Source organism: Dreissena polymorpha, chromosome 10 (assembly GCF_020536995.1).
Source record: "Dreissena polymorpha isolate Duluth1 chromosome 10, UMN_Dpol_1.0, whole genome shotgun sequence".
Classification (NCBI taxonomy): domain Eukaryota; kingdom Metazoa; phylum Mollusca; class Bivalvia; order Myida; family Dreissenidae; genus Dreissena; species Dreissena polymorpha.
In genome coordinates this window covers 46,811,038-46,818,372 of record NC_068364.1, presented here as the reverse complement: position 1 = coordinate 46,818,372, position 7,335 = coordinate 46,811,038, and the positions used below count along the sequence as shown (strand labels likewise).

At 31.8% G+C, this 7,335-nt stretch overlaps 1 non-coding gene across 1 annotated transcript; it reads right to left on the bottom strand.

The window, feature by feature from the left end:
- Positions 1-6,930: 6,930 nt before the first annotated feature.
- On the bottom strand, positions 6,931-7,011 carry Trnas-gcu (transfer RNA serine (anticodon GCU)). Its single transcript has one exon. It is a non-coding gene; the product is annotated as a tRNA-Ser (tRNA).
- Positions 7,012-7,335: the final 324 nt, after the last annotated feature.

Genomic DNA, 7,335 nt, shown 5'->3' with positions numbered 1-7,335 from the left:
CGGGAATCACAAAACCATGCGCTTTATGCGCAGTAATCGAATTATCGGCTGATGGCCAAGCATGTGTGCGCAGTGTGTTAAAACATAAGCGGCTCTTGATTTAAGGGGCTCAAAATGTGTTTACAAATATTGAAAATGAAAGTGGAACTCGTTTTCTGTTTAATGAATTCTACAAGGACGTCTGGCTTGTACTATTGGATTTCCTACAAGCCCGAAAGAAAAGAATACTAGTTTTTTGCTGTCGGACTAGTGCGAATTTCGACGACTGCATTTACATTTGCTAAAGACAAAACAAGTCTATAAAATGTGTGTTCATTTACATCTGATAAACACAAAACAAGTCTTAAAAATGTGTGTCCATTTACATCTGATAAAGACAAAACAAGTCTAAAAAATGTGTACCCATTTACATCTGATAAAGACAAAACAAGTCTTAAAAATGTGTGTCCATATACATCTGATAAAGACAAAACAAGTCTTAAAAATGTGTGTTCATTTACATCTGATAAAGCCAAAACAAGTCTTTAAAATGTGTGTTCATTTACATCTGATAAAGCCAAAACAAGTATATAAAATGTGTGCTGAATGAGACATAGCTGATTATATAGGTTTTGGGGCCTAGAGACATAGCTGATAGCTATATATATCACATTTATTTGAAATGAAATAACAACATAATCATAATACACTGTTATATTTAGTATTAAGTAATGCCATTTTTACTCATTTTTACAGAGTTATCATGGCATGTGGAGATTTGCATAACGTTTGAAAAGAACATTCCAATGATTGGGTATGATATACCAGACAACATGCAGCAGAAAGTACCTTACCATTGCATTCAGAATGGGCTGCGATACAGGGATATTGAAGCACTAACATATTTTAACTAAGGAACGGAAAAACAAATTAAATTAATGACTTAACAATTTCAATATGGACATAAGAGTGAATATCAATATACACATTAGAGTGAACAACCCATGTACATTGTTTACAAACTTCTAAATGTATAAGATTTCTTTGATGTTAATTATCATTGCAGTTAACAGTAAAAAATAGCATAAACTTGTTACCAATTTTTGGTAATACAATATAACTATCGAACTGTAAAAGTATGTATCTTTCAACAATAAAGAACAATAACTATGAATGTATAAATGAAGACCATTTTATCGTACTTCTAAATTATTAAACGGAATTAAACTTGTCAGTAATACTGACACAACTGTACAAAATATACAAATGAAAAATGAAGTCCATACATTTGTTTATAAATGTGATTTTTAGAAGAGTCTATATATTATTGTATACTGTAAACGTTTTTTCAAACATAATACATATGTACGCATTTCATGCTTTCAAACTTGTTTTCTGAATAAAAAATGTATTATATTTTCATGAAAACAAATGCTTTTTTAAAAAGTATTTAATTCTTTTATGGACTAAGAATTTTGATTACAAAAATAAAAGTTAACATTAACAAAAACACATTTATTGTGACTGCAACCTTTGCGTTAACAGCTTAAATGTGCTTAGGATTATATACTTAATTTAGTATCGACAAGCGGAAACTTGAAGTTATTTTTTTATATTGAATATAGCAATTGTTAAATCTAATAAAACACTGATGAGTTTTCTGATATTTATTTGTCAACAAACAGGTGCTCCCCAACACTCTCAATTGTCTCCCTTTCATTCACACAAGACTGGAGGAGTATATCCCCTTACATTAGCAATAAGATAAAGAGTATTTGCCCTATATTTTGTACAAAATAACATTGGTATTTTTTTAAATGAGTTATTCTTAATTTTGATTAAAATTATGTTTGTTAATTATAATACCAATCACATGTTGAAAGGCATTGTCAAAAAATACTTGACTGCAAATGATAATTTGTATACACCAAACATATGATGATATTATGTATTTATCTGTTTTGTTTTTATTTTCTTTTATTATGAAAATATATTTTTGTAATACCTGCTACCATAATGCACTGTTTGACTTGGCCCTGAAACCACTTCAAAGTATTGTTCATGGGAAGGTATTGCTCTGAAAATAGTTTATTTTATGAAGCGTATATGTAAGCGCTCAAATAATTTTGCTAATAAAAAATCAATGAAGCATTTTAGAAAATTCTTGGTTAGCAGTTTTGAAGGTTTTTTTTTGCACTTGTTTTTGTATGATGTTTTTAACCAGGAAATATATAAAACTGAACTTGTTTTATGATTGTGCATGTGCTTTCTGTAGTTTGTCTTGAATATTACATTAATGAGAATGAACATTAAATGCGTAATCATATAAAAAAAAAGATAAAACAGAAGTATACTGTTTATCTGCATTTTACTTGAAAGATTATAAATAAGTGTCATACACAGCTGATAAAGTCTCCAACTGACTGAAGCTGGAGTCAAGTGCCACACCTGCAGCACCAGCGATTGAAGGCGACTCAATGCCTATGACGTTCATGATCGCCTCTGTCACGATGTCGAGATTTTTTTTGCAAACAACCTCCTCCTTAAATTAAAAAATTCATTCAAGAATTTATGAATGTGTGGTTAAAATTATATAATAACATGTATGAATTTATTCCAAACTTAAATCAGAGTTTTACTCTTGTATAATTTTAAACTTGCTACTATCAGTATGCGGTAATGACTTAATTCAAACAACTGAATTTTTGAAGGTGTATTGAAACATCATTACGAACAGGTTTTTACTTGACAGCAACATTAAACAGTGGCTACATTGTTAAAAAATGACATAATAAGTCTCAATTTTGTTGATACATGTACTTTTCATTTTCAAAGTGATATATAAGACATACATGTATATGAACAAAATACTGGTTACTCATTTCAGAGGTAAAGCATTACAAAGCATTACAATTTATAATATTCTTTTCCTTGTTATATACATATTTAATTTCTCATTTTGCAATTAATTGATGACTACCAGTCAGTGCACGGTCTCTCACGTAATCCGTGTAGATTATGCGATGCTTGGCCACTAGGTTGAGCCACTTTTTTCAAGCTTGTCAGCTGATCTCGTCTTGCTTGCTTTGACATTATACAGGTCTGACACTCTTGTCCACATCTTCGTTTTTGTCTGGCTTGTTTTTCCTGTTATTAGATATATTTATTTCATTCATAAAACAATGAAAATGCTATAAGCATCGATTCTATTCTTTAAAATGTAGCAAAAAAATTGGTATGAATTTTTGATGGTTATTATTATTATTATCTTTCATTTTTAAGTTCATGGAATTAGAGAATGGGAATGTGCACCTTTTTGGATCAGACTATACTTTTGATTATTGCAACTTCTTTAAGCTAGGTTGAACTATTTGTATAAAGTTACTCGTTTAATAATGTACATCAACAACTGTATGTTCAATGGTGCAATTGCAAAATCTGCTAGAAACATTTAACTATAATTTCAGGGCCAAAAAAACTTTTTCACAAGGGGCATTTTTTTCTTCCACTTAACCAAAAAGTCCCTTTCCCATACAGAAATTTCTTTAAAATCATGCATTTTTTCTCTAAATTACCAATTTACCTTCAGTATTTTTCATTCCCCAAAACCAGAAAAGTGCGTCTTTTTTCCCTGAAAAAAAGGCTGTGGCCCTTTTCCCAAAGTTGGTGTTTTGGCCCTGAAATTGGTTACCTTCAGTAAATCGGTGTTTAAGAAGTTCATGGTTGCTCAATCTGTTCAATCCACAATCTTCTGCCATCAAATTGCAGAGGATAATACAATCATCCAAGGAAATTTTTTGCTCCCTTTCCTTTTTACTTGTCGCCATTGTTTTCGCTGATGACAGTTGTCGTCTGTTTACATTCAGTGTCAAATATTCTACTTTTAGAAACGGGAATTCCTATTCGTGACGAAGTCGAATGGTTACACAATTACATAATTATGAAATAAATATAGAATCACATTATTCCAAACATACCATTATGCAACCAACCGTTTTCTTTTCAGACTTGACACCTTTATTGAATCTTTATTGAAGATGTTTTAGACACGTAACATTCTAACAATCGTTCCACATTCGCGCGAATAAAATTCGATGCAAATTATAACTGTTACTCTACTCTGAACGTTTGAGCGATTTCATTATTATCGGCTTTAACACAAAGAAGATGGAATCAAGTCCTATATACAATTAAAATAATGTGTTTGAAGCCTTAAAACACATAACACTCGCGTATTGGAATGACACACATTGGTTATCGAAGTTGCCATATTGTTTTGCTTTGCAGTAGTAAACGCGCATGCGCACAACTGCAATAAGCGCTTAATCTGTCAATAATACAATTTTTTACGAACGAAAATAGTTTTATTTTCTAAGAACGTTTTTTCGCTAAGAATGGTCTTAGAAAAATTCTAAGATGAAAATCTTAGACAAAAAACTTTCTTAGTGAAAAAAAAATAAGAATTAGAAAATTCTATGTAAAATATCCAATAAAGTTTCAGAATACCGCCCCTGGTCGTTTAAGGACGACATTTTCTCGAGTTCCCTTCAACATTGACGGGAACAGTTAGATGAGTTCAGCCAATATATGCATATAAATATATAAATTTATGTATTTATTTATGTATCAATCGCAGATAGAAGGCTTAACATCCAGAATAATCGAGTGTAGTCAATTTTGCAAGATTTTATGAGCAGTTGTCGTTGGCCTCCTCTACCATCCCCGCCAAATGCACAGTCGTGTTATGCCCTAGAATGCCAACATGATGCTAAATTCTATTGGACGTGAAGAAGAAAGGTTTTCGAGAGCGTACGAGAGTCCTGAGACAACAGAATACCACACTGCGACATAGAACGACGAGTGGGAAGATTTACCCGACACCAGACAAGTTGTGGCGAGAAACATGTCGCGAAAACCAATGTCTTTACCAGATGATTGTTGGCCCAGAGTCTTCAAGACTTCATGTAAATGAATATAAAACTAGTAACGCAATACAGGAAGAACATCAGAGCAAATGTCCATTTATTCCACATCACGATCATCACAGACCCTTTTAGAAAAGCTCAAATAATCTGTATAAATCTTTGTTTAAACAAGACTGATGAAATCGGACATTCATTCAATGATAGTACTTAGTTATCTGCCCTTGACTGGAAATGACATTTGAGAGATATAATATAAAATGAACGGTCAGTTAACACGACGTTCTGCAGATTACATTCATAACGTATGCAACTTATCAACAGACCTAACTTAAAATTCAACATTACTCATTGACATTAAATTAAAATTTATTGATATTTAGTGCATCGTATTAATGTATATTTGTTGTATTTAAGTCTGAGTCATCTTTTGTAGAACCAACTAATACACACTTTATAGATCACAGCAACACAGACTCAACGGTCGTATTTTGGGACCCTTTTTTCACTTTGCATATGCTACAGCGAGAATCTGTGTTATAATTTTTCGGAAGAAAACACAAATTTGATATTGTTTTTTTGTGTGAACTGCTTTGTTTATAAATGAACAAAGTAAAGTCTAATATTGGTTTAAGAGCTTTGATATTACCGTCAATGATCAGACCGCCATTAGAATTAAACCACATACTGACACACTGGCATTAATAAAACTGCATCTCCGCCTTTGCACATCAAAATGTAAACATTAACCTCCCAGGTTTAACCATACGCGGTGTTAGTTTCAGCGGATGTCATAATTGCACTAAAGGACTATTGCTTAAATGTCTTAATTACATGTTTTGATGGAGATCTTATCCAAACATATAGTGTGTTTGTAGCTTACATGCCTATCTAACCTTAAATTGTGGATGTATTATTGTAATTAAATCAGATTTATAATGTATGCGTCGAAATCTGCTTTAATAGCATAGATATGTTTCATGTTGTATTCGGTTGCAGATCGATGTAATTAAGAACTTTAAACTGGCGTATTTTGTGACACGTTTTAAACTGAATACATTTTGCAATGCATACTGCTGACAATAATAGCTTTTGCAAGATCAATTTATTGGCGTTCTGGTATAAACACACACAAACTTACTTTTTCTTAATCTCCAAGGTATAATCGAAAGACTTTTAAGATTAAACGGATGTAAGCATCGCAGTAAAGCAATCAAAATAAATTATTTTCAAAAAAAAATCTAAGGACCACCATGATCAGGAGTATTCTTTTTCATATAAAGTATTTACTTGTACACGTTCATTTAAATACTCTGATTGCATTGAGGATATAGTTGTTAATGTTGATTGTTTCATTTTTGCATGGCTGTCGTAAAATGATTTACTGTCCTTGTGTTTTATGTTGTTTAAAAAACATCCACTGTGCTTCAAAAGCATTTACTGACGCACTGAAGTAGTTAATTAAGTAATAAACCGTAGAAGTGAGTACTTAATTAACAAACAAAGCCGACTTGTGGTGTGACATCTCTACTTTATAACGTATTCGAAAAGAATACATTAATTGCATATTAAACGAATATATTCATTCAATACGGCATTGGCATTTTATGGAAGACATGAGTTTTGTCAACAAGTGGTTGTAAAACGCAAAATTTTTATATAAAGAGAAATCATTGCAAAACGTATGGTTAGACAACTGCTCACAATAAATTATTTTTTTAGGCAAAGAAAAATTGCGGAATAATATCCGGAGTACAATATGTTTTTACTTAAACTTTTCACAAATTGAGTCTCGGTTATTACGTGCCCAAATATTTTGGTCTTTTATCATTGTTATGATGCATTTCATCCAATAGATATCGATCGACAGCTATGACGAAAATGAGTCATAAGCAAAAAAAGGCTATCTGTCGAAGAATGAATATTATAGCCTGATGAACAAGAATCCATTAAATTGGATCCAATTTATTTCGGACATTCTTATTTATATGTACAAATATGAAAATGTAGTTTTAATAAAAAAATAACTCGACGAGGATGAGATTCGAACTCACGCGAGAGACCCCAATCCATTAGCAGTGCATCGCCTTAACCACTCGTCCACCTCGTCTGATTGGACCCAATGTATTTTATTCAATTACATTCATATATACATATATTTAAATGTCACTAGATCAACCTCCACACAGAGATTTGACTGGAGCCAGCAGAGCCAGATCCAATCCCTGCCTTCATAATCAACCTAATTGCCACGCAGAGTTGTCGTTCAATGTTCTCACATACAATCTTTGCCATCACAATAAAATCTAACCAGATTTAGTGGAATTTTTGTTGTTGTTGTTTTAGTTCAATATTATGAAAAGCAGTATCATGTTCTTTTATATTTTGAAGAAAAAGTTAATAAGTTAGGTTCATAAAAAATACAATGACCTAA